Source organism: Mus musculus, chromosome 8 (genome assembly GCF_000001635.26).
Source record: "Mus musculus strain C57BL/6J chromosome 8, GRCm38.p6 C57BL/6J".
Lineage (NCBI taxonomy): Eukaryota > Metazoa > Chordata > Mammalia > Rodentia > Muridae > Mus > Mus musculus.
In genome coordinates this window covers 20034000-20059878 of record NC_000074.6, presented here as the reverse complement: position 1 = coordinate 20059878, position 25879 = coordinate 20034000, and the positions used below count along the sequence as shown (strand labels likewise).

General features: G+C 39.7%; 1 pseudogene; it reads right to left on the bottom strand.

The window, feature by feature from the left end:
* The window catches only part of Gm20778, a 31689-nt pseudogene extending 6189 nt beyond the window's left edge, over window positions 1-25500 (bottom strand).
* Between the last annotated feature and the right edge of the window lie 379 nt (window positions 25501-25879).

The following is a 25879-nucleotide window of genomic DNA, read 5'->3' as shown; positions in this document are numbered from 1 at the left end:
ATTTGGTAACTAATAGAACTACAGGGAAAAGGTGCTGTCAGAGTAGCCCATATGGAGGCTGTTGCATAGAATACTGAGAATGGCAGTTCTCATTCCACAGCACTACCAACAAAACTCACACACCAGTCATTTTTTTAAAAGTTCCTATTGAGCCAGTTATTTATTGTATCAGGATATTCACATTAAATGGAAGACAAATAAAAATAACCAGAAGACAATGTATGAATTATCGAATGAGTGGAAATTCAGAAATTCTATGATGGAAAAAAATCCAGAGTGCCCTTATGACATTAAGTCCTCAAAATACAGTGAAAGTAATTTAATACTCTATTTTTGTTTGCTTAACATAACCACATTTTATGGACACCGATACACATACAACAACATGCAGTCAGTAATATATATCAATTATAAAACTTAAGTAAAAACTCATTTCATACCAAAGTCAACTTGCTGTTATGGAACTAGAGAGGATCTACATTGTAGAATAGGTGAAAAATCTTTTTACTTCTAAAAAGACACTACATGCATCAGTAGTTCATTTTAAATAAACAAACATATTTCAGGTGATACAATTTGAATTTGAAATTTCTTTGAAACAATTCCTAAATAAGCCTGAATCCTAAAAATGTTTGGCAGCAAATTAAGAAAGGCTATAACTACTATTGGCATATTTGATTTCCTTAGTTTCTATTCTAGCAGGAACAAAATTCTTTTTATGATTGGGATAGAATCAATAGAGTACTTACTCTTAAACTTACCTGTATTATACTGGACAGTGTTTTTCAAGATAGATTTAAGCTGTCTTGGTGGTCTTGCTTCACTGTGGCATATTTTAAGAATGTTATTTTAATATTCATATAAAAATTAATCAAAGACTTTGAATACTTTGTTGTTTGATTTCCCAATTTATGCTACATTACAAACCAATAAAATCTATTAACTTGTTCTTCAACTAGTTGATTACATTTGGGGACACTTTCCTTACAACTTCTCCTCATATGGGAGAAGTTAGCATACAAAATATAGCCCTACAAAACCACTCACAGATACAGACAAGCACGCGTGCACACATGCATACACACTAGTACCTCTTCAGCCTTTGTTTTAACAGCTTACAGATTTTTTGTTTTTAATGTATTCACTCAATTTCAGTCTTTGCTCCTGGAAGGGCAAAGTACTTCTCTCATGATACTTTGTGCATATTTCATTGATTATGATGTTACCACACAAGAGGATGCTTTGTGCATCATCAAGTAGATTTCTAGAACTCTAAACAACCCACCACAGCTTTCATAATGTTCAAGCTGCTCCTTCTGTTCTCATGTATGACTGAGTCCTGATATCGTAGTCTGCTTGTTTCTATTCCAAACAAGCATTTCTAGGAACATAATAAGATAGTAACAAGAGCAAAGAACAATAAAATTTAGTTGACACTTGCAGTTTTACTGTGGAACCGTTTAGGATTCCAAATAGAAGTCAACATGTGTATTTTTCAAGGAGTTTCTGAAGAGTTTTAAGTACTGAAGATTTTTGAATCTTCACTTTCAACATTACCTTTGATGATTTTGGGAATTTTCAAACATGGATTCAGTAAGCTATTTAATAATGTTTGAAAATGTTTGTTGATACATAGCACAAATAAAGAGGACAATATAATTGTCCTCTCTTGTGGAAGTAATGAATCCTAATGAGCACAGAATTACCTTGAAATACAACTTTTCATTTTCTATCAAACCAGTGTCTAACCTAGCATCCTGGACAGGAGTGGATGGGCCTTCAACTCTATGGTCATGTCTAACTGATGTGGAAGACAAATGCCCCCTTTATAGAGAGATAATTATTAGTTACACTGTCATTCAGATAATCACTTGAGAGTCAAAGGAATCATTCCGGTGGAAAACAGATCATGTGAACAGATCATTGATGGATGGAACATTCTGGAAGACATGGGTGTCTTCTAACAGCTATGAAAGATGCTACACCTGACAAAAAAGGTCCTTTGCATGTAAAGTAAAGCTCTGTCAGAAGTGGAAAGAAATTTGTTGGCATCCCGTAGTGATGACTGACAACTGAGAATCATCCTAAATTATGTAAACTCTCAGACAAGAGAAATGCCTGAAATGATAGCTCCTAGTGTGGGTCTTAGTTCACGAACTGAATCCAGTAAGGCTTTGAAAAACCAGTGAATCTCAGATGGACATCCATATGCATAGCTAATCCCAGCAGGCTCTTTTTCCAAACTTCAGAGTTGGTTCTTGGAAATGGTGGGTGACTATCCTGTTCATGTTCCTATGAACTACACTGAGCAAGTTTCCAAGCTAAAAAATATATTCATAATATTGTGGGACTTGTAAGACACAGGTCTCAAAGTACTCACAACAAGAATTTGCTTCTTATTTTTGAATTTACCTACTACTAATGAATTGTTAAACCTTACCAGGACAAAGGCCTTTCCTCTTTAAAGTATAAGACTTCTGAAAAGAAAAACAAAATATATCTTATTACAACTATAGAAAAACATTACATATAAAAATGATCAGAATCATTGTTAGTATCAATTTCTATGAGACCAATCTAGAGACTATTCAAGAGTAAATATCCACTTTTAGCAAATTACTTTGCATAGAAATATTCATTCCCTGTATATTTCAAATTGAAGACGACAATAATTTATCAAACATTAATGCCTAACAATATACACACATACACATTTGTAATGATCCTAAATGAACTCTCACAGTCTGATAGCGAGGACAATCCTGACCAGAATAAACAACTGTTTCAAAAATAACTTCTTGTGATTCTTTTTAACTCTAGGCTAATGGTTCTGGAAAGAATTATAGATTGAGTCTGGTGGCACACAATTTGAATCTCAACACTTAGGAGGCAAAAGCAGATGGAGAAACTGTGACTCCCTGGACAAACAGAGCTATATTTAGTGAGACCGTGTCTCAACCCCTCCCCTAAAAAGAGTAAAGTCCAGAGCTGATCTTAAAGATGTTCTCCCCTGAGTGCCAGTCTTTGGCTACAATTAAACCCACATTAAGCAGGCCTGCTGCAGCAGGAACATCCACTGCTCTGCCCAGTTTCCTGGAGACATACACTGTCACCTGATTTCCAATGTCCAGGCAAAGGTAGCCCACCTCAGGACGCCTGTGACAGAAACTACCCGGGATAACCAGTTGGCTAAAGGCCAACATAAGAACACAATCAAAGAGAACTAAATCAATATGACATATCCACAGCCCAGGTATTCTACTATAGCAAGCTCTGGATATCCTAACACAATCAAAGCACAGTAAAATGTCTTTAAATCCAGTCTTATGAAGATGATAGAGGCCTTTAAATGGGGAAAATAATAAATCCCTTAAATATACAGGAAAATAGAATCAAACAGGTGAAGAAAATGAATAAAACAATCCAATATCTGCAAATGGTAAATGAAGCAGTAAAGAAAATACAAACTCAGGGAACTTTGGAGATGGAAAACCTAAGAAGGACAACAGAGACAGAAGCACAGCCAACAGAGCAAAAATAATGGAAGAGATGATCTCAGGCATAGATGATATAACAAAAGAAAATGTTAAACCTAAAACAATTTCTGACTCAAAGTATTCAGGTAATCTGTGACACTCTAAAAAAATCTTTTTATGAATAATGGGAATAAACAACAAGTCAAGAGACTACCAGCTCGAAGGACAAGGAAATATTTTCAACAAAATCATAAAAGAAAATTCACCCAAACTAAAGAAAGAATGCCTAATAACGTAGAAAAAGCTTACAAAACACCAACTTCATTGGTGTTCTCAACACATAATCATCTTCCCTCCACATACATCAAAATAACAGGAATTAACAATCATTGGTTATTGGTAGCTCTCAACACCAGTAAAGTCATTTTCCACAATAAAAAGATATAAGCTGACAGACTGGATATGAAGTCAGCATCTATCATTCTGCTTCATGCAAGAAACATACCTTGGCAAACATACAGAGATATTACCTAAGAATGAAGGACTGTAAAAAGTTTTCCCAAGAAAAGGTACTCAGGATGAAAGCTAAGGAGCAATTGTAATATCTAAATAAAAGAGACTTTCAACCAAAATGAATCAAAAGAGATAGGGAAGGATATTTCACACTCATCAAAGAAAAACACACCAAGATGACTTCTCAATTCTGAATCCCCACATTTACAACTTAAATCCCACTTTTAAAGGTGCTAATGGGGTTTGAGGGCCACAAAGCTAGCAGTGCACAAGCAGTAGAACAGATGAGACAGTGTTCTTTCTGCCTCCATCTGCACCCAGGAGCTGGGGCTGTTCCACAGCCCTCTGTGCATGGGCCCTGCCAGGGTGAGCTGGTCTCCCAGAAGTGCTGACACAGACTTACAGGCCCACAGGAGGGACAAGCTCAACCCAGAGACAGCAAGACCAACTAACACCCCAGATAACCAGATGGCAAAAGGCAAGCCCAAGTACCTAACCAACAGAAAAAAGGCTACATGGCATCATCAGGATCCAGTTCTCACACAAGAGCAAGTCCTGGATACCCCAACATACCGGAAAAGCAAGATTTGGATTGAAAATCACATCTCAGGATGCTGTTAGAGGACTTTCAGGAGGAAATAAATAAGTCCCTTAAAGAAATACAAGAGAACATCGGAAAACAGGTAAAAGAACTTAAAGAAAAAACACAAAATTCCCTTAAATCATTACATGGAAACAAACAAACAGGCAAAGGAATTGAACAAAACCACCCAGGATCCAAAAATAGAAGTAGAAACAAAAAAAGATACCACAAAGGGAGACAGCTCTGGAGATAGAAAACCTAGGAAAGAGGTCAGGAGTTATAGATGCAAGCATCACCAACAAAATACAAGAGATAGAAGGGAGAATCTCAGGTGCAGAAGACCATAGAAATCATTAACACAACAGTCAAAGACAATGCAAAATGCAAAACAAAACAACAACAACAACAACAACAACAACAAAACTCCTAAGCCAAAAAATCCAGGAAATCCAGGAAAAAATGAGAAGACCACACCTAAGGATAATAGGTATAGAATAGAGTGAAGACCCCCAATTTAAAGGGCCAGTAAATATCTTCAACAAAACTATAGAAGAAAACTTACTTAATCAAAAGAAAGAGATGACCATGGACATACAAGAAGCCTACAGAACTCCAAGTAGATTGGACCAGAAAAAAAAATTCCACCTGTCATATAATAATCAAAACACCAAATGCATAAAACAAAGAAAGAATATTAAAAGCAGTAAGGGAAAATGGTCAAGTAATATATAAATGCATAACTATCAGAATTACACCAGACTTCTCGCCAAAGAATATGAAAGCCACAAGATCCTGGGCTTATGTCATATAGACCCTAAGAGAACACAAATGCCAGCCCAGGGTACAATACCCAATAAAAATCTCAATTCCCATAGATTGAGAATCCAAGGTATTCCATGACAAAACCACATTTACAGAATATGATTCCATAAATCCAGTCCTTCAAAGGATGATAAATCCCAGAAGATGGAGAGATCTACCATGCTCATTGGCAGGATTAATATAGTCAAAATGGCTATCCTGCCTAAAGCAATCTACAGATTCAATGCAATCCCCATCAAAATTCCAACTGAAATCTTCACTGAGTTAGAAAGGGCAATTTGCAAATTCACCTAGAATAACAAAAAACCTAGGATAGCAAAAAGTCTTCTCAGTGATAAAAGAATCTCTGGTGGAATCACCATGCCTGACCTAAAGCTGTACTACACAACAATTGTGATAAAAACTGCCTGGTACTGGGATAGCGACAGACAGGTAGACCAATGGAATAGAACTAAAGACCTAGAAATGAACCCAAACACCTATGGCCACTGGATCTTTGACATTGGAGCTAAAACCATCCAGTGGAAAAAAGACAGCATTTTCAACAAATGGTGCTGGCACAACTGGCTCTTATCATGTAGAAAAATGCAAATTGATCCATTCTAATCTCCTTATCTCCTCAAGTCTAAGTGGATCAAGGAACTCCACATAAAACCAGAGACACTGAAACTTATAGAGGAGAAAGTGGGGAAAAGCATCGAAGATATGGGCACAGGGGGAAAAAATTCCTCAATAGGACAGCAATGGCTTGTGCTGTAAGTTTGAGAATTGACAAATGGGACCTCATAAAATTGCTAAGCTTCTGTAAGGCAAAAGACACTGTCAATAGGACAAAACAGCAATCAACAGATTGGGAAAAGATCTTTACTAATTCTACAGCTGATAGAGGGCTAGTATCCAATGTATACTAAAAACTCAAGATGTTAGACTCCTGAGAACCGTTCAGAATGGCTAAGATCAGAAACTCAGGGGAGAGCAGTTGTTGGTGAGGATGTGAAGAAAGAGGAACATTCCACCATTGCTGGTGGGATTGAAAACTGATACACACACTCTGGAAATCAGTTTGGTGATTCCTCAGAAAATTGGACATAGTACTAATCAGAGGACTCAGCAATATCACTCCTGTGTATATACCCAGAAGATGCTCCAACTCATAATAGGGACACATTCTCCATTACATTCATAGCAGCCTTATTTATAGTAGTCAGAAGCTGGAAAGAACCCAGATGTCCTTCAAAAGAGAAATGGATACACAAAGTGTGGTACATTTACACAATGGACTACTACTCAGCCATTAAAAAGGGTGAATTCATGAAGTTCTTAGTCAAATGAATGGAACTAGTAAATATTATCCTGAGTGAGGTAACCCAATCACAAAAGAACACACATGGTATGTACTCACTGATAATTGGATATTAGCCTAGAAGTTCAGAATTCCCAAGATACAATTCACAGAATACATGAAGCTCAAGAAGAATGAAGACCACAGTGTGACTACTTCAGTTCTTCTTAGAAGAGGGATCAAGATACCCATGGGAGGAGATACAGAGACAATGTTTGGAGCAGAACCTGAAGGAAACGCCATCCAGTTACTGTCCCATCAGGGAATCCAGCCCATATACAATTACCAAACCCAGACACTATTGTGGATGCCAACAAGTGCTTGCTGACAGGAGCCTGATAGAGCTGCCTCCTGAGAGGCTCTGCAGTGTCTGACAAATACAGAGGTAAATGCACACAACCAACCATTGGACTGAGCACAGGGTCTCCAATGGAGGAGCTAAGAAAGGACACAAGGAGCTGAAGGAGTTGGCAGCTCCATAGGAGGAACAACAATATGAACCAACCAGTAACTCCAGAGCTCCCAGGGACTAAACCACCAACCAAATAGTACACATGGTGGGACTCATGGCTCCAGCCGCATATGTAACAGAGAATGGACTTGTGGGACATCAAGGAGAGGAGAGGCCCTTGGGCTTGTGATGGGCCCCAGTGTAGGGGAATGCCAGGACAGGGAAGCAGTAGTCGGTGGGTTAGTGGGCAGGGGGAGGAGGGATGGGATTGGGGTGGTGGTGGTGGAGGGGAAATGAGGAAAGAGGATAAAGTTTGAAATGCAGATAAAGAAAATAAATAAGTAAATTCAAAAAATAATGTGAATGACTGAAAACAATTGGATTAAATTAAAAAATATATATAAGAATTGTAGTCCGGAGACACAGCTCAACAGTTAAGCACACCCAGTGCTCTTCCAGAGGACTGCAGTTCAGTTCTCAGTACTGTCTCTAAAACTCCAACTCTAGGAGAATGCCTTCCTCTGGCTTCAAGGGTCACATGTGCACATAGAATTTTAAAAATAAAAATTATTCTTTAAAAATGGCAAAAGAGAATGTGGTATGTGTATACAATGAAATTCTATTCAACTATTAATAGTAAAGACATAATGAATTTTGCAGGCAGAAGGATAGAACTTGAGATTATCATCCTGAATGAAGTAACCCAGATCCGAAACATGGATGGTTTGTATTCACTTATAAATGGATATTAGTAATAAATTACAGGATAACCATACCATATTCCACAGACCAAAAGGAGATAAACAAGGGGTAAGGACCAAACAAAGTTGTTTGAACCTGACTTAGAACAGAGAATAAAATAGTCATAGGAGCAAAATGGAAGGAGAGAACTAGGTGGGAGTGGGGATGGTCAGGGAAATGGGGTGTTTCAGTATCAGATGTACGGAGACACAGGGGAGATGACCTGATGTCCATGAGAATGAAGGGATATCCGCAGGTGGCAGGGGTTGGGGTTTGGGACATAATTCACATGCTTGTCACATTGCATGGTGAAAAAAAAAACTTTGATAAAATCAAACACCCCTTCATGTTGAAAGTCTTGGAGATTTCAGTGAAAAAATTTGCACATCTAACCAAAATATGACAAGTCAATAGCCAACAACTTAAATGGAGAGAAACTTAAGAGACTAAACAACGCTGCCCACATACATAAGAGACCTCAAACAATCTACCAAAGAATGCCTACACCAAAGGTGATAAACACCTACAGCAAAATGACTGAATAAAAAAAATTGACCCAAAGAAATCAGTAGCCCTCCTTTATACAAAAGATAAAAGGGACAAGAAATGAAACCTTTCACAATAGCCACAGATGATCTAAAATATCTCAGTATAACTCTAACCAACCTACTGAAAGACAATGTCTACCAAAAACTTCAATTCCCTGAAAAAGAAGTTGAAGAAAACATCTGAAGATGGAAAGATCTCCTGTGCTCATGGATGGACAGGATTAACATGGTGAAAATAGCCACTTTACCAAAACCATCTTCCCACCAAGTACATTTCCCACCAAAATTCCAACACAATTACTTACAGAATGAGAAACAGCAATTCTTAGCTTCCTATCAAAAACAAAAAATGCAAGATGACTATATATAATAAAATAATTCCTGGATGTATCATCATACCTAGTCTCAAGACGTACCACAGAGCAATCAGAATAAAAACTGCATGGTATACCTATGGAAATGAACAAGTTGGTCTGTGGAATCAAATCGAAGACCCAGAAATAAGTCACACACCCACCAACACTTGATTTTGACATAAAAGTCATACAATGGAAAAAAAGAAAGAAAATATCTTCAACAAATGTTGCAGGTCTAACTGGACGTCTACAAGAGGATGAATGCATATAGACCTATATTTATCCCCCAGCACAAAACTTGAGTTCACAGGCACCAAAGACCTCTAGACCACTAAACCAGATACACTAAATTTGCTAGGAGACAAGGTGGGAAATATCCTTGATACATTGGTTCAGTAGACAATTTTCTGAACAGAACACCAATGTCTCAGGCTCTAAGATCAATACTTGAAACATAGGGACTCATGAAACTGAAAAACTTCTGCAAGACAAAGGACATTGTCAATAGGAAAAAATGGAAGCCTACATATTGGGAAAAGATACCCACCAACCCTACACTTGAGAGAGAACTAAAGTCCAAAATATATAAAGAACACAAGAAGTTAGAAACTCATAAATCAATTTAAAAATGGGGTAAATAGCTAAACAGAGAATTCAACAGAGGAATCTCAGAAGTTTGAGAAACACCTGAATGTTCAAAGTCTTCAGTCCTCAGTGAAATGAAAATCAGAAGGACTCGAAGAATCCACCTTACACCAGTCAGAATGGCTAAAATCAAAACCTGGAGTGACAGCACAAGCTGGTAAGAATATTGGGCAAGGGGAACACTCTTCTATTGCTGGTGGGAGGGCACATGTTTACAACCCCTTTTGAAAAGTAATTTGGGGGACACCCCCAAGGAACCACACAGGATTCCCCATGGGATCCTAAGACCTCTGGTGAGTGGAACACAGTGTCTGCTCCAATCCAATCGCTCGGGACCTGAGACTGCATTAATTAAGGAAGGAGATAACCCGGCCTGATCAGGGGCACAAGTCCCTTCCGGTTCACTCCAGCAGTGGAGTTCCTTGTGCGCGGAGTTTCTGGACACCCCCAAGGTCCTCACAGGACCCTCCATGGGATCTTAAGACTTCTGATGAGTGGAACACAACTCCTGCCAGGAGGCAGTTTCGAACACCAGATATCTGGACACCTGCAATGCAAGAGGAGAGCTTGCCTGCAGAGAGTACTCGACCACTGAATCTAAGGATAGAGCTAGTCTCCCAGATCTGCTGATAGAGGCTAAAATAATCACCTGAGGAACAAGCTCTAACCAGAGACAACTATAACAACTAGCTCCAGAGAATACCAGATGGCGAAAGGCAAACGAAAGAATCCTACTAACAGAAATCAAGACCACTCACCATCATCAGAACGCAAGGGCGAAATCAACCAAGTGTAAACAAGAAGAACTATTCAAAGAATTAATCAAATGAGGAGTTGGTTCTTTGAGAAAATCAACAAGATAGATAAACCCTTAGCTAGACTCACTAGAGGGCACAGGGACAGCATCCTAATTAACAAAATCAGAAATGAAAATGAAAAGGGAGACATAACAACAGATCCTGAAGAAATCTAAAACACCATCAGCTCCTTCTACAAAAGGCTATACCCAACAAAACTGGAAAACCTGGAAGAAATGGACAAATTTCTAGACAGATACCAGGTACCAAAATTAAATCAGGATCAAGTTAACGATATAAACAGACCCATATCCCCTAAAGAAATAGAAGCAGTCATTAATAGTCTCCCAGCAAAAAAAAAAAAAAAGCCCAGGACCAGATGGGTTTAGTGCAGAGTTCTATCAGACCTTTAAAGAAGATCTAATCCAGTTCTGCACAAACTATTCCACAAAATAGAAGTAGAAGATACTCTACCCAACTCATTCTATGAAGCCACAATTACTCTGATACCTAAACCACAGAAAGATCCAACAAAGATAGAGAACTTCAGACCAATTTCCCTTATGAATATCGATGTAAAAATACTCAATAAAATTCTCGCTGACTGAATCCAAGAACACATTAAAGCAATCATCCATCCTGACCAAGTAGGTTTTATTCCAGGGATCCAGGGATGGTTTAATATACAGAAATCCATCAACGTAATCCATTATAAAAACAAATTCAAAGACAAAAACCCCATGATCATCTCGTTAGATGCAGAAAAAGCATTTGACAAGATCCAACACCCATTCATGATAAAAGTCTTGGAAAGATAAGGAATTCAAGGCCCACACTTAAACATGATAAAAGCAATCTACAGCAAACCAGTAACCAACATCAAAGTAAATGGTGAGAAGCTAGAAGCAATCCCACTAAAATCAGGGACTAGACAAGGCTGCCCACTTTCTCCCTACCTCTTCAACATAGTACTTGAAGTCCTAGCCAGAGTGATTCGACAACAAAAGGAGATCAAGTGGATACAAATTGGAAAAGATGAAGTCAAAATATCACTCTTTGCAGATGATATGATAGTATATATAAGTGACCCTAAAAATTCCACCAGAGAACGCCTAAAACTGATAAACAGCTTCGGTGAAGTAGCTGGATATAAAATTAACTCAAAAAAGTCAATGGCCTTTCTCTACACAAAGGATAAATAGGCTGAGAAAGAAATTAGGGAAACAACACCCTTCTCAGTAGTCACAATTAATATAAAATACCTTGGCGTGACTCTAACTAAGGAAATGAAAGATCTGTATGATAAGAACTGCAAGTCCCTGAAGAAAGAAATTAAAGAAGATCTCAGAAGATGGAAAGATCTCCCATACTCATGGATTGGCAGGATCAACATTGTAAAAATGGTTATCTTGCCAAAAGCAATCTACAGATTCAAAGCAATCCCCATCAAAATTCCAACTCAATTATCAACGAATCAGAAAGAGGAATCTGCAAATTCATCTGGAATAACAAAAAAACTAGGATAGCAAAAACTCTTCTCAAGGATGAAAGAACCTCTGGTGGAATCACCATGCCTAACCTAAAGCTTTACTACAGAGCAACTGTGATAAAAACTGCGTGGTACTGGTATAGAGACAGACAAGTAGACCAATGGAATAGAATTGAATACCCAGAAATGAACCCACACACCTATGGTCACTTGATCTTCGACAAGGGAGCTAAAACCATCAAGTAGAAGAAAGACAGCATTTTCAACAAATGGTGCTGGGACAACTGGTTGTTAACATGTAGAAGAATGCAAATCGATCCATTCCTATCTCCTTGTACTAAGGTCAAATCTAAGTGGATCAAGGAACTCCACATAAAACCAGAGACACTGAAACTTATAGAGGAGAAAGTGGGGAAAAGCCTTGAAGATATGGCCACAGGGGAAAAATTTCTGAATAGAACAGGCTTGTGCTATAAGATCAAGAATTGACAAATGGGACCTCATGAAACTGCAAAGCTTCTGTAAGGCAAAAGACACCATCAATAGGACAAAAAGGCCACCAACAGATTGGGAAAGGACCTTTACCTATCCTAAATCAGATAGGGGACTAATATCCAATATATATAAAGAACTCAAGAAGGTGGACTCCAGAAAATCAAATAACCCCATTAAAAAATGGAACTCAGAGCTGAACAAAGAATTCTCACCTGAGGAATACTGAATGGCTGAGAAGCACCTGAAAAAATGCTCAGCATCCTTAATCATCAGAGAAATGCAAATCAAAACAACCCTGAGATTCCATCTCACACCAGTCAGAATGGCTAAGATCAAAAATTCAGGTGACAGCAGATGCTGGCGTGGATGTGGAGAAAGAGGAACACTCCTCCTTTGTTGGTGGGATTGTAAGCTTGTACTACCACTCTGGAAATCAGTCTGGCAGTTCCTCAGAAAATTGGACATAGTACTACCGGAGCATAGTGCAATACCTCTCCTGGGCATATATCCAGAAGATGTTCCAAACGGTAAGAAGGACACATGATCCACTATGGTCATAGCAGCCTTATTTATAATAGCCAGAAGGTGGAAAGTACCAAGATGCCCCTCAACAGAGGAATGGATACAAAAAATGTGGTACATTTACACAATGGAGTACTACTCAGCTATTAATAAGAATGAATTTCTGAAATTCCTAGGCAAATGGATGGACCTGGAGGGCATCATCCTGAGTGAGGTAACATAATCACAAAAGAACTCAAATGATCCCTACCTTTTCAACATAGTACTTGAAGTATTAGCCAGAGCAATTCGACAACAAAAGGAGATCAAGGGGATACAAATTGGAAAAGAGGAAGTCAAAATATCACTTTTTGCAGATGATATGATAGTATATATAAGTGACCCTAAGAATTCTACCAGAGAACTCCTAAACCTGATAAACAGCTTCGGTGAAGTAGCTGGATATAAAATAAACTCAAACAAGTCAATGGCCTTTCTCTATACAAAGAATAAACAGGCTGAGAAAGAAATTAGGGAAACAACACCCTTCTCAATAGTCACAAATAATATAAAATATCTTGGCGTGACTCTAACTAAGGAGGTGAAAGATCTGTATGATAAAAACTTCAAATCTCTGAAGAAAGAAATTAAAGAAGATCTCAGAAGATGGAAAGATCTCCCATGCTCATGGATTGGCAGGATCAACATTGTAAAAATGGCTATCTTGCCAAAAGCAATCTACAGATTCAATGCAATCCCCATCAAAATTCCAACTCAATTCTTCAACGAATTGGAAGGAGCAATTTGCAAATTTGTCTGGAATAACAAAAAACCTAGGATAGCAAAAAGTCTTCTCAAGGATAAAAGAACTTCTGGCGGAATCACCATGCCAGACCTAAAGCTTTACTACAGAGCAATTGTGATAAAAATTGCATGGTACTGGTATAGAGACAGACAAGTAGACCAATGGAATAGAATTGAAGATCCAGAAATGAACCCACACACCTATGGTCACTTGATCTTCGACAAGGGAGCTAAAACCATCCAGTGGAAGAAAGACAGCATTTTCAACAATTGGTGCTGGCACAACTGGTTGTTATCGTGTAGAAGAATGCGAATCGATCCATACTTATCTCCTTGTACTAAGGTCAAATCTAAGTGGATCAAGGAACTTCACATAAAACCAGAGACACTGAAACTTATAGAGGAGAAAGTGGGGAAAAGCCTTGAAGATATGGGCACAGGGGAAAAATTCCTGAACAGAACAGCAATGGCTTGTGCTGTAAGATCGAGAATCGACAAATGGGACCTAATGAAACTCCAAAGTTTCTGCAAGGCAAAAGACACCGTCAATAAGACAAAAAGACCACCAACAGATTGGGAAAGGATCTTTACCTATCCTAAATCAGATAGGGGACTAATATCCAACATATATAAAGAACTCAAGAAGGTGGACTTCAGAAAATCAAATAACCCCATTAAAAAATGGGGCTCAGAACTGAACAAAGAATTCTCACCTGAGGAATACCGAATGGCAGAGAAGCACTTGAAAAAATGTTCAACATCCTTAATCATCAGGGAAATGCAAATCAAAACAACCCTGAGATTCCACCTCACACCAGTCAGAATGGCTAAGATCAAAAATTCAGGTGACAGCAGATGCTGGCGAGGATGTGGAGAAAGAGGAACACTCCTCCATTGTTGGTGGGAGTGCAGGCTTGTACAACCACTCTGGAAATCAGTCTGGCGGTTCCTCAGAAAACTGGACATAGTACTACCGGAGGATCCAGCAATACCTCTCCTGGGCATATATCCAGAAGATGCCCCAACAGGTAAGAAGGACACATGCTCCACTATGTTCATAGCAGCCTTATTTATAATAGCCAGAAGCTGGAAAGAACCTAGATGCCCCTCAACAGAGGAATGGATCCAGAAAATGTGGTACATCTACACAATGGAGTACTACTCAGCTATTAAAAAGAATGAATTTATGAAATTCCTAGCCAAATGGATGGACCTGGAGGGCATCATCCTGAGTGAGGTAACACATTCACAAAGAAACTCACACAATATGTATTCACTGATAAGTGGATATTAGCCCCAAACCTAGGATACCCAAGATATAAGATATAATTTGCTAAACACATGAAATTCAAGGAGAATGAAGACTGAAGTGTGGACACTATGCCCCTCCTTAGATTTGGGAACAAAACACCCATGGAAGGAGTTACAGAGATGGAGTTTGGAGCTGAGATGAAAGGATGGACCATGTAGAGACTGCCATAGCCAGGGATCCACCCCATAATCAGCATCCAAACGCTGACACCATTGCATACACTAGCAAGATTTTATTGAAAGGACGCAGATGTAGCTGTCTCTTGTGAGACTATGCCGGGGCCCAGCAAACACAGAAGTGGATGCTCACAGTCAGCTAATGGATGGATCATAGGGCTCCCAATGGAGGAGCTAGAGAAAGTAGCCAAGGAGCTAAAGGGATCTGCAACCCTATAGGTGGAACAACATTATGAGCTAACCAGTACCCCGGAGCTCTTGACTCTAGCTGCATATATATCAAAAGATGGCCTAGTCGGCCATCACTGGAAAGAGAGGCCCATTGGACTTGCAAACTTTATATGCCCCAGTACAGGGGAATACCAGGGCCAAAAAGGGGGAGTGGGTGGGCAGGGGAGTGGGGGTGGGTGGATATGTGGGACTTTTGGTATAGCATTGGAAATGTAAATGAGTTAAATACCTAATAAAAAATGGAAAAAAAAAAAAGAACTCAAATGATATGTACTCACTGATAAGTGGATATTAGCCCAGAAACTTAGTATACTCGAGATATAAGATACAATTTGCAAAACACATGAAACTGAAGAAGAACGAAGACCAAAGTGTGGACACTTTGCACCTTCTTAGAATTGGAAACAATCACCCATGGAAGGAGTCACAGAGACAATGTTTGGAGCTGAGACAAAAGGATGGACCATCTAGAGACTGCCATATCCAGGGATCCATCCCCTAATTAGCCTCGAAACGATGACACCATTGCATACACTAGCAAGCGTTGGCTGAAAGGACCCTGATATAACTGTCTCTTGTGAGACTAGGCCAGGGCCTAGCAAACACATAAGTGGATGCTCACAGTCAGCTATTGGATGGAGCACAGGGCCCCCAATGGATGAGTTAGAGAAAGTATCCGAGGAGCTAAAGAGGTCTGCAACCCTGTAGGTGCAACAACATTATGAACTAACTAGTACCCTGGAGCTCTTGACTCTAGCTGCATATGTATCAAAAGATGGCCTGGTCCGCCATCACTGGAAAGAGAGGCCCATTGGACACACAAACGTTATATGCCCCTGTACAGGGGAATGCCAGGGCCAAAAAATGGGAATGGGTGGATAGGGAAGTGGTGGGGAGGGTATGGGGGAATTTTGGGATAGCATTCTAAATGTAATTGAGGAAAATACGTAATAATAAATAAATAAAATGATAATATAAAATTAGATTCTTAAGTATAAAAAAAAGAAAAAAAAAGAAAAGTAATTTGGCAGGTTTTGTTGCTGTTGTTGTTGTTGTTGTTTTCTGAAAATTAGGAATAGTTCTACCTCAAGACACAGCTATATCACTCATGGGCATATACCCAAAAGATGTTCCACCATACCATCTCAATAACTGTTGCTCAACTCTGTTAATAAAACCTTTATTTGTCATAGCCAGAAACAGGAAACAACCAAGATGGACTTTAACTGAAAAATAGATGAAGAAAATGTGGTATACCTACACAGTGAAATATCATTCCACTGCTTAAAACAAGGAATCCATGAAATTTGCAGGCAAATGGGTAGGCTTTGAAAATATCATCTGGAGTGATGTAATCCAAACCCAGAAACACAGGCATGGTATGTACTCACTTAGAATGAGTACTTTTTCAGACATAGTACAGGATAATCATGCTAAGATCCACAGACTTAAAGAAGCTAAAACACGAGGGCACAAAAGGAAAATGCTTGATTCTCACTCAGAAGGGAAAATAAAATAGACATTAGGATTTGATTTAGGGAGGGAAATTTGTGGGAGATGGAGAGGGAACTAAGGTGGGGAGCAAGAGTAGGGTGGTATCAGGGAGAAGAGATACCTGAGGAGAGGCACCTCTGTGATGAAACAAAGACCAGGGACTGTGGGGGCTCTTAGGAATCTATAGGGGTGAGTCAACTAGCAGCAGGTGATATGGAGCCCTAAGCAATCTTCTCCTGTAGCCAGAAGGGACTTCCAGTGGAAGGAGGGGAATACCAATGCCCTCACAAAAACATCAACCCAAAATTTATCCTACCTACAAGATATTCAGGGATTACAATGGAACAGAGATTAAGGGAATCGCCACCCAATAACTGGCCCAATTTGAGACCCACACTGTGGGAGAGAGCCAGGCTTTGACACCATTAATGATGTTCTGCTATGCTTGTAGACAGGAGCCTAGGATAACACTTCTAAGAGGCTTCATCCAGCAGAGGACGGAAACAAATGTACAGAACCACAGACAAACATCAAGGGGAGTTTGGAGAGTCTTGTGGAAGAGTTGGGGAAGGACATTGAACTCAAAGGAGAACATTGTGACTGAGGGGTCAGGGACACCACAAGAAAACCTACACAATCAAGTAGCCTGGGCCCATGAGGGCTCACAGAGATTGAACCACCAATCAAAGAGCATGCATGGGCTGCACATAGACCCCCTCCCCATATGTAGCAGATGTGCAGCTTGGTCTTCATGTGGGTTCTCTATAAACTGAAGGGAGGACCGCTTCACACTGTTGTCTGCATTTGGATTCCTTTCTGCTAGTTGAGCTGCCTTTTCTGGACTCAGTGGGAAAGAAGCTTAATCTCTACTCTTCTTTAGGGTAATAGGACTGGCTACTATATACCATATTTATATTCACTATAAAAACCTTACCTTCATTGAACCTGACATGCTTCACTTCAGTTCTCTGAGCTGACGATCCAGTACTGTGACATAGATTTTAAAGTTAGCATTATTGTGCTATTCATAAGAAAAATATTTAGCAAGTGTTTTAAGTACTTTATATTTGTGTCCCTTCTGTATCTTACTTTAGATGTTTACAAACAACATTTTTTTGAATCAGGATCTCACTATGTATCCATGCTGGTCTGAAAACTGCTCTATGGAGCATGTTGGCCTTAACTCACAGAAATCTGTTCATGTCCTCCTTCCCAAGTTCTGGGATGCAATCCATGGGCCAACAAGACTAGACAAAACGTTGAATTCACTTTTCAGCAATTGACTATGATTGCTGACTGCTCTCCTCCCACCTTTTCTCAAGAGAAAATATGAGGAATACTTAGCTCTTAATTAAAACACAAAGAAAGGTGCACGCGCACGCAAACACACAAACACACACACACACACACTAAAAAGAATTAAAGACAAGATCGGGCATGCTCAGGGTGGTTTGGCTGTAGACACTTATGGAAGTCTAAAAGGAAGGATTCCAGGCCTGAAGGAGATAGGAACTCCAGAGAATGACCAACCACCAGAATCAAATAACATGAACCCTCAGGGCACTCAGAGATGGAACAATGAAACAAAGAACAAACATGGGTTGGACGGATATCTCCGAGCACCTATGTAGCAGAGGGGCAGCTAGGTCTTCACATGGGTCCCAATCAACTGGAATGGGGGTATCAAAAAAAGCTGTTCATCCTACCTCAGTTTTATTCTTCTAGCTGAGCTACTTTTTCTGTCCTCAGAGAGAGACGAAGTGCCAGGGTTTGGACATACAGGGAGAAACTGCTCAGAGGTGAAGTGGAGGAGGGGCAGGGAGAGACTGTGGGACTGGGTGACCAGGAGGGGGTCACTGAGCTAGATGTAAACATAAGAAAAAAATTAAATTAAATTTTTACAGAAATCATTAAAGTTTTGAAATGTATCTTAAATCACAGAAAGAACTGTTATTTGGAAATAATGGCTCAACATAAACAACAGATATACATGTCTACTAAACAGAAAATTTCAGCATAAACAGATGTATTCCATATGGAAAAAGCATGTGGCATTGTAAGAGCAAACTCTTTCAGAGCTATATATTCACAGAATTCAGTACAAGATTTATAACGCTAATTAAAGTAGTAGACTCTGCGGAAAGAAATGAACTACTTATATATCCACTATGAAAGCTCCATCTGAAATGGGGAAGAAAAATGTCTTGAACTGCCGAATCACCAAAGTTGCTGGGTACCTGTGCTAGGACAGTTTAAGAACATCTCCCAGTAAAAGGTAGTTTTCTGCTGACTTGGACATTTCAAGACTCAAACATCATTTGGAAACACTGCTTGGTACCTGTGATTACGTATGGTATAATTCTAAAGAAATGGCTTATGCTGTCATCTTTGAGGTCACAGGTTATAAGTTTTCAGACTTAGGGACTGTGGGTGTTTATCATGGTAGAACACTTGCCATAGACACCTATGGCTCTTAATTCAGTGACAAACACTTTCAAAAGTAAAAATACAATGGCTGTGGAGCAGCAACCGATCTTTGTTATCCTTTGGCTTGGTGGATGGCTCATGAGGTGAACTCCTGAACTAGGCAGTGATCCCTACTGCATGCTGTTCTTTGTTGTGGTGAAACTGTCTCTTTTCCAGCTCCCACTTCATGTGTGCTAAGCTTCCTAACTATGCCTCTGAGTTGCTTACAATCTCTCTATCATTTTAATACTCCTGACTTAAGCAATGTCACCCTCAAGAGCAGCACTAAGATTGAAGAAAGGAAGAAACTGTACCTTTTTGCACACTTTGCTGCTAAAAATTCTACCATTTCAGGTTTCTGTTCAAATGTTGCAAGTTGCAATGGTGTCAAGCCATACTATAAAGGAAAAAAATAATGCATTTTACAAAACTACTTGTTTCTCAACAATCTGCTCATCACCGATTTTGTGAAGATAAGTAGACAAGAAAAGAGTCACAAGGGATCATTCATCCTACAACACCTGCTGAACTTTCCCACACACAGCTGTCTTTTCCCTTTGACACACCTTTTCCCTGTCCAACACTGCCTATAACAGGGCTCCCTTCCAGAACTCTCCCCAAACACTCAAGGATTGCAATCTTCTTAGCTCCGTGGAGTGGGGCCTCCATTGCCACAGCCCAGAATACAGAGTACACTGTGCTATGCCCCTGTTGAAGGACTGTGCTCAGGAGGGGTCTGGGGCAGAGTTTCTCAACCTGTATTTCAAATATATTTCTTTTCTAAACTAAGAATTTATCTCAGAAGCTTGACAGCCTCTCAAAACTTTTTAAACCTTAAATAACTTTTTTGGCATATTTTCTCCAGTGACCAAATTTCTTCATTTGCCTGTTACCTCTCTCGTTTTCCAGTCTACCCTTATCCTAAGCCAAACACATATCAGTACCTTCTTTGCATCAACACATTTCTATTTATTCTACAATCACTTAACTTGAAATGAATTTATTTTTATTGTCTGTGCGTATGTGATGTTTGTGTGGTCCTAAATCCTTTATTTTTGAATTTTAAAATCAAGGCCAATTCTGAGACAAAATACACTATTTTTTTGAATGAACTACCAAAAATATGAAAAAACATATTTGGTGAAAATAAAAGGGTTCCACTGAACAGATACAGTGAAAATGCATGAGCTTCTGTGTGTAGAAAATAGATGTGCGTGTCACTGCTAGAGGTGCCCTGGGAATGAAGTTGAGTGATCTTTACCTCTGTTTTGGCTTCAATGTCTACGTTGTGCTCAAGGAGCATTTTTACAATCCTTATGTTACCCCTGGATATAGCATGGTGGAAGGCTGTGTTCCCACTGGAATCTATCAGATTTGGATCTGCATTGTGGGTGAGCAATACGGAAGCACAATCCACATTGTCTCGTTGGGTGGCCTGTAAAATTGTACAAAGAAATACATCTTAAATTCAAGGAAGTCAAGAGAGATGTTTCTACCATTGCACTGAATAGTTTCCCTAAAATAAAACATAGAGTTCCACTTCTGCATATTATCACTCTCTTTAGACACAAGGTCTTTCAAGAACCCCCAGGCTTGCTTGCCTAACTTTATAATCTCCCCACCACATCTCTTTCCCAGTGGTAGAGTTTAAGGATTCTGCCAACACACCTAGATATTCTAAGAATTCAGGCTCTGTGCTGGTTCGTTGTTGCAGTGCAGAGATTAGTTGTTTGGTTAGGTTTTTTGTTTGTAGGTTGGTTTTGTTTATTTGTTTGTTTGTTTTTCTTTTTGCCAGTGTAACACAGGCTTAACACACCTAGAAAGATTCTCACTTGAGGAAATGCCTCTATCAGACTGGCCTCTGGTTAACTATGTGGACTTTTTTTTTTTTTTTTAATTTTAAATTGAGATAGAAGTAGGAAAGTCTAGGTTTTAGGAGTTGGGGCATGCCTGGGACAAAGTCCTCAATTTTGTTAAAAAACAAAAACAACAACAACAACAAAAAGTAAACACCTGAGCAAGGCTTGGTAGAAGCCATGGAAAAGCTGCATTCTCCTGTGAACTCCAGTTCAGTTCTTCCCTCCAGTTCCTGATTTGAGCTCCTGCCCTGGTTCCCCTTGAGAATGATCTGTGATGTGTAAATGTAAGCCAAATAACCACTTCCTTTCCTGAGTTGTTTTTGGTCAGTGTTTTATCACAGCAAGAGAAACCAAACAAGGACAACCTCTATCCATTTCATGTCAAAACAGATGGCCAATAGCTACCTTAATCAAGGGTGTGCAGCCTTCATCATCCCGGATGTTAATGCTGGAATTATTTTCTAATAATAGTGTCACCACGTCTGGATGGTTGTGGGCACATGCATAATGCAGCGAAGTCCTGCAAATGGAAAGGACATTTAGGGACATTCCCAAATGCTAAATAAGAGCCCCATCTCCTTTAAGCACCACATACTATGAAGCAAATTTTCTTCTGATGTAAGAAAATAACTGGAATTGCCTTATTTATTTATAACTACTCAAATGTTCATTTACTGTGCTAGGGATAATGTGCATGGCTGTGTCCACATAAGGCAGGTGTTCTCTCACTACCTTCATCTTTGTACAAAGCATCATAGAAAAGTTCCCAGTAAGTTCATCTCAGCATGAATTCAAATCCTACTCTAATATCTGGTACTCACTAGTGACTACTTGGGATTTCTATGAGCTCCATGACTCCATTTCCAGATCCAAAGAATGGAGATTAAGCATAGCTGTTATCTTACCCGGGGCTGCTGGGAGGCTTCAGGTTGGATGAGCAAGTACTCTGCTAGAACATTACAAGCATTTACAGCTCCTGAGAGTTCAGCATTTGCTCATCATGATAATGATTTCTCTTCCTTGTTATAACAAACACAACATTTCAGTGAAGGTAAAACAGGATTCTATCAACAGTACACATATAAAACTTTTCTAGTCAAGGAAGTTTACATGTCTTTAAAAATAACTCTTTTTCACCAACCAAGTCTTGAACATGATAATCCTCCTAACTCATCCTAAATAGTGGCCAGTGACACTGGGCTCACTGTCCCTTTTCATTCACATTTTAGCCTCTCTAACATTGGAATATCATTCATCATTTCTATTATTTAGCAACTATAATTGCCAATATTTTTAACTTTGTTTCTCTACAAAATAAAGGGTTATCATGAAACCCATTGTGCCTTACATTGAACAAAATATGGCACAATCCACAGGTAAATGGCAATGATACAGATCACTTGTATCTATGTAAATTCTTAAAAACAAACAAAACTCTAAGACATCAGCCATCAATTCTTTGTTTGTTTGTTTTTCATTTCTACAGTTCATTTTTTTATGCCCATGAGTAGTGTTTCCATTCCTGGTAGCAGGGGGAGCACAACCTAGTCCTTAGGTAATAGATACAGTATCCATGGTAATCCAGGCACTAAATGGTAGCAAAGGAGGACCTCATGCTTTGCCATAAAATGGTCAATGTGCTCCTGGACTCACACCAAAATTGGGTCAATATCCCTACAAGGTGATAACCTATGCCATCCTAGCTCCTATGCTTGATATTCAAAAGGTTATAAGCACAATGAAGCAAGGGTTCCAATGAGCATGCTTCAGTTCATTTAACATTTAAATTTATAGAATGTAAGGAAGCTTGACTGGGCAGAGAAACATAATGGTATAAGACTGGGAAGATCTGGAGAGATAGCAGAATGTGTATTCTACACAGTAGATATCTAAGTTATGTGTGGGGAACGAATGGGCTGACAGAATGAAAAACTACAGTTGGACAACTCAGTGTTTTTTTTTTTTTTAAAGATTTATTTATTATTATATGTAAGTACACTGTAGCTGTCTTCAGACACTCCAGAAGAGGGAGTCAAATCTTACAGATGGTTTTGAGCCACCATGTGGTTGCTGGGATTTGAACTCAGGACCTTCAGAAGAGCAGTTGGGTGCTCTTACCCACTGAGCCATCTCACCAGCCCCAACTCAGTGTTTTTAAAGAAAACATTCATTAAGCAAAAGAATATCCTCAACTATAATTTATAATTTATTCATCTATTATTTATATGAAGTTCCAACTTCAAGCGTCTTTGAACTACAAAATATTCAAAAAGCTTGTGGACTACAGAAAATCTACAGTTGTGTCATTGATTCCCCTTCATAACCTAGTATGACCTAAAAATAGGAAATAAGAATGAGGGGCTGGGATGGTTGGTAAAACTCAATTGGTAAAACACTTGCCCTGGAAACCTGAATGCAGATGTGGCGATATGGGAATCCCCAAACCTTACTTGCTTACAAGTCTGAGAATTAGTGTGCTCCAAGAGAGTAAATCAAACATACCATGGGATTTGGGTGAGTGAACATGTCTCTAAAACTGAGGGACCATTGGGTGGAACCCACCAGGGGCCCTGATGGCCAGAGTTCAGTCCCCAGAACCCACAATGTGACAGAAGAGAACTGTCAAGTGGCTATTTCTCTGATCACCCCACACTTAGTTCCACATGTGTGGGACACAGAAAAGTGAGAGGAAGACAATGTCAGTCCCTTAACATGTGTATCAATGCACAAATAACATGTACATATGATGAGAACCGGGATTGGTGGTGGTGGGGGAATGTATCATTGTTCCAGTTCAAAATGTCTTTGATCCATTATAAAAATGGGTCATATTGATCTAAGATTTCATAGTGATTTTTTCCATTTCAGTTGATGATTTATCTTATGATAAATTTTTCAGTGTTGTATATTAGTGCTAATGTTCTATATATTGAGACAAATCTAGACAGGCGGCTTGGCAGTTAACAGCTCTAGGTATGTTTTCTAGAGGGCTCAGCTTTGATTGCTAGCACCAACATGGCAGCTCACAACTGTGTATAGCTCCACTTCCAGGGGACCAAGTACTGATTGTGTCACACATGGTTCAACGAAAATGCACATAGAAAAAACCTTTGTGCGTGCATGTGTGTGTGTTGCTGTGCATGAGTGTCTTCAAAGTTTTAGTGTAACATAAAAATAAAATGATGTAGTTTGATCAAGGCCTAGGACCTGTTGTTTCAGGGTATGCAGGTCTCATATTACTAAGAGCATTAAACACAATGTAGGGGACCCCAGTGGAAATGACCCTAAGCATGACATCTCTCCTCCATTAGGATGTGGCCCTGAAAGTTGATTTTTCTGTTTATCTCTGAGTATACCTGACAGATCCCACCGACCTCTTTGTACCCCCCCTCACCAATTTCAAGCCCCATTACCTTTTCCTCCTATCAGATTCATCCACATGATGTTGACTGGAGTGGATTAACTTCTCTGTTGTATCAAGGTCACCCACGCTGGCCGCTCGTTGTAATGGGCCTATAGGATCATAGCCAATCAAGTAGAGGGGATATTTCTTCTTTTTCTGAGGATGCATGCATCTAAGACCCAGACATGAATGCCACAGGTGGGTGTACCAGCGTCTCCTTCTGGGGATGTTCATTGTCTGGGCATTATAGTTGATTTCTTCCTCCATTATTGGAGCCTAGGGTAGCCCACGAACCTTCTTCCCTCTCTTCCCTTCCCTTTAACTGATATCTGACTCTCAAATTCTATAATTAAAGAAAAAAAAGGCAACTCTTGTATCTAAAAAGCAGGAGAGCACAACCAGTTCAGTGTGAAGTGAACTGTACTTCAGCAAGTAGCAGCAGCACAGCCCTGCTAGCACCACCACAGTGACATGCTCTGAGCACACAATGGTGCTATCTATGATGCGTGTGTTCTATGCATTTCTTCCTCAGAGTGCAGTGGCAGGAGCCCACCCTCCTGGGTGCCTGGGCGAAGCACTGTCAGTTTTGACTCTGCACTAGATCTACCTGCATGGACTTCAAAGGGAATACTGAGGGCAGATAGGTGATGGTTTAGATACTTTGCAACCCTGCAGCCCTGCCAATATGTGGACCTAACTGGCCTGATGGGGCAAAAATGATCATCCTGTGTTGCCAAATCCAGACCCAACACCACAAATATGTTATGTGGCCTCTTTTAAGGATGTTAGTGGTTAAGGATCTGAGATGAGAACTATGATCTAAATAACCGCACAGGATTAGTATCTTGTAAGGAACCAGTGGGAGAATGCTATCTCCCAAGGAAGAGCAAGTAGTGTAGAGTGTTATAAAGAGAGACAGAAAATCTAGAGCAGGAGGGTTTAATAAGAGGCAATTGGGAGAGACAGGTAGAGGCATGGGGTACACCCTTCCACAGCCCTCACCTCTTTCAGGCTCCGTTACCTGCCCCTCCTATTATATTCATCAACATGATATTGACTGGAGTTGATGAGTCTCTCCATTGTATCCAGGTCACCCTTGTTGCCTGCCCAGGGATTCCTACCTGAAAATGTAGAGGGTCAGTTTCCTTTGGTTATACAAGCACCCACAGCCCTGGCATGCAGGCCTAGCTAAAGTAGGAAATAAGGGGAGGGACCACAAACACTAAAGGCCTTTTGAAAAGCTATATGGAAATCAGCTACTCTAGCAGCTTCCTATACATTTATGCAAGGGATCCTTATGGAGCCAAAAACTGACAGAGGAGACAAGACTCCAACTACACATCCTGTGCCACCAAGTTACACCTCCAGTAACAGG